The sequence below is a fragment of the Gavialis gangeticus genome, unplaced genomic scaffold, assembly GCF_001723915.1.
Source record: "Gavialis gangeticus isolate Ggan-Ray unplaced genomic scaffold, GavGan_comp1, whole genome shotgun sequence".
In the NCBI taxonomy this organism is placed as follows: domain Eukaryota; kingdom Metazoa; phylum Chordata; order Crocodylia; family Gavialidae; genus Gavialis; species Gavialis gangeticus.
The window spans coordinates 13,288,819-13,292,157 of record NW_017728980.1 but is presented as its reverse complement, the minus strand read 5'-3'; positions in this window follow the sequence as shown (position 1 = coordinate 13,292,157).

The window sequence follows — 3,339 nt, the reverse complement described above, 5'->3', positions numbered from 1 at the left end:
CCCCCCCCCCCCCCCAAAACCACACCTGTGGTAGTTCTCCATGTGGGCAGCAGAGGGCAGCACGCAACAGGGGAGGTGGGAGCTGGGGGGGAGCTGGGAGCAAGTCTGGATGCTCCCACCTTGCGCCCCAGCCCCAGAGACCAGCACATCCCAACTGGAGCCCCCACCTGCAGCCATGGGGCTTGTGTCTGGGGCGGGGAGGGCACCGGTGTGCGGCAGGAGGCACATCCCCCATGGCGCCCCGGGTGCTGCGGCCTGGCCACGGGCTGTCCCTGTAGCAGGCGAGGAAGAGCAGTCATTTCTGCTGTGCCGCTCGTGTCTGACTCTTGGTTCTCCCCCCGGCCACCCTCCCTCGCTGCTCATCTCTTTGGATGACTCCCACCCCCCCGGGCTCGCCCGTGCACATGCATCCTCACCTTGACTGCAGGCTGCGTCCAGCTGTGGTCTCTCAGCCCAGTCCTAGCCAGCACCAGCGACAAGCGGCCTCTGGACAGATGGATGGGGGCCCTGACCCTGGCGTGAGAGGTGCGTCCCCCTCTCCAGGCCAAGGCCGCATTGAAGAGCCCGGCTGTGCTGGGAGGGGAGGTGTTGCGGTGCTGGCTTGGCACTGGGGTGACGTGGGTTCAGCCCCGGCTCCGACACCAACTCCTTGGGTGACCGGTGGAAAGTCACTTAGTCCCCGTGCCTTGCTTTCCCCACCTGTCAGTTGGGTTTAACACTGGGGAGGGGACTTGCGTGGAAGGGGCTCAGGTACCCGGGGGACAGGTGAGTCATTGCAAACAAGGGAGCAGGAGCAGGGCTCCAGGGGCTGCTCCTGTGTCTGCTTCTCCTCCCTGTGACAGGAGCAGACTGTGACTAATGGGGCTTGCTGGGACACCGGGACCCGGCAGGGGCTGGGGCTGGGGCTGCTGGGAAGAGCAGTGCTACAGGTCAGGCTGTGACGTGAGGTGTCCCCTGCAGCCAAAGGCCCAGCTAGGTCCAGTGCCCCGAGCTGAGCTTGGCAGCTGCTCCCAGCCTTGGCATCTGTGGGCGCCAGCACCAGAGCTGGCCCAGTCATGCTGCAGGCATCCGTGCCCTGCTCAGTTGGACTAGGGGCTCCAGGCAGGAGCTACTTGCTGAACCCAACCCCGGCAGGATGCAGCCACGTGGCACGGAGACCTCCGCTCACACCCCTGCCACGAAGGGCATTAGGGGCTGCTGGGAGGAAGCTGAGGCAATGCCACAAGCCGCTAAGCCAAGTGGGCAGGGAGTCCTTCGCCCCTCAACCCCCCCTCTCGCCCAGCCTGCTGCAGAGGGCAGGAGCCGGGCCGGATGTTGCGCTGGTTCCCCCAAGGCGCAGAGATTAGATGGATGGAGCAGGGCCCTGGCTGGTGCCTGAGTCAGCTCCCAGCTGCAGCAGAGGCCTGGCCAGCCCGAGGAGGAGGAGGCCACGAGCCAGCAGGCGCCAGGCGCAGGTAGGAAACGCGATGCTCCTGCTGGCACCTTGCTGCTGCCCAGGCACTGGGCGGCCTGCCTGCCCCCACGCCCCAGCTCTGGGACCAGCTGGCTGCAGGGCTGAGCACTGAGACCTGACGTGCAGAGCTGGGGAGCGGGGCCCTGGGAGGCTGAGCTGGGGAAGCGGGTGGCCGTGCTGGGTGCTGCGCCTGGACAAGTCGCTGGGGTCCAAGGCTGCAGAGTGGGATCATTCAAGGGGGCTGTGGGCAGAGGCCCAACACCCCAGGGCTTGGGGCAGTGGGGGCGCAGGGCTGGGTCCCGGCAGGAGCCCAGGGGTCAGTCACACTTATGGCTGCTCCAGGGAGGGGCTGAGGGTGGGCTCCGGTGCTCAGAGCGGGGATGGGCAGGGCTCCCCGGGTGAGCGGGGTCCCTCTGGATGGGCTAAAGCCCTTGGCGCAGGTGCCCAGGAGCAAGAAGCGCTCAGTTCCTGGGGGCAGAGGGGTGCTGTGGGCATCCCCCCAGGCACCCAGAGCTCAGCCCCGCTCTGCCTCCGTCTTTCCCCAGCTTTGCCGGAGGTTTCCATTGTCTGGTTCCTCCCAAACTGGGAAAAGGGCTCTTTTGTGCCTGCCACAGTGGCCTCCGTGCCCTAGCTACGTGTCTGCTAGGAATGGGGACTGACAGACTCACTTCACATGTGAGACAGCAGCGCGGGAAGGATGGGAGCTGCACGGGCCGGCCCAATGGCTTTGACTTCTGCTCTTAGGGAAAAATGCCCCCAGCTGGAGCCAGCTCTGCGACGCGGGTGCTGGTCAAGCTAGGGGCACCGAGGAGCCGCTTGCAAGTGCCTCTGGGACTTAGGAGCGGGGCTGCAGGGAGGGCTGGGCCCTGGGCCCCTCAAGCTACTTGGGAGCTTTAAAAGTCTCAACCCAGCCCCTGGGGAAGCTCCCTCGGGGCTCGACCGTCTCTCCCACCCCCTCCCCATCCGGCTGGGGCTGGGGGGAAAGTGCTCCCTGCTCGGCAGATGGTTTTCTAATGGATTTCCTCGTCCGTGTCGCTCTTTCCATATGTCTTTCGCGGTTTGAGGAATGTGGGTGAGGCGTGTTACTAACAACCCTAGCAGGAGCCAGGCAATGGGCTGCTGGCGCCCTGGGGGCAGAGTGGGTGCTGGGGGTCTGGGAGGGTGGCTGCAGGGGCTGGGAGCTTGCACTGGAGCCCTGGGACCCCCTGGCCTTGCTTAGGCCTTGCAGTCCTTGCTGGAAGCCTCCCACCTTCTTTGCTACCCTGAGACCCTAAGCCAGCTCACGGCAACCCCTGCCCGGGGAGCCCAGCCACGGGACAGGGCTCACACCCCTGTGCCCTGGTGCCCTGCTACCTGTTCCTGCCAGCCTGCCGCTCTCACGGGGAGCTGTGCACTCTGCCAAGGAGAGTGTGAGAGTGTGTGTGTGTACATGTGAAACCCCGTGTTGTGTGCATGCTAGCACAAATGTGTGTGAGACACCCTGTGTGCATGATAGCAAGAGTATGTGCAACTCAGCATATGCACTTTAGCATGGTTGGGCAGTGCGTGTGTATGTGACCGTGTGTGCGCTCTGGCACAAGTGTGTGTGTGTGTGTGTGGCCTTGTGTGTGCATACTAGCACAAGTATGTGGAGGGGAGGCCCTGTGTGTGCACACTTGCATGTGCATGATACCCTGCGTGCACTCACTACCAGGAGAGAGAGAGAGAGAGAGAGAGAGAGAGAGAGAGTGTGTGTGTGTGCGCGCACGCGCGCATACGTGAGAGAGATGCCCTGTGGTCTGTGCAGTAGCACGTGCGTGCACAGATGTGCCCATGTGTGCACAGCCGTGCCAGGCAGGGAGTCTTGGTGGGTCAACCCCAGGCTCCTGCCATCTCTGCTGGTTCAG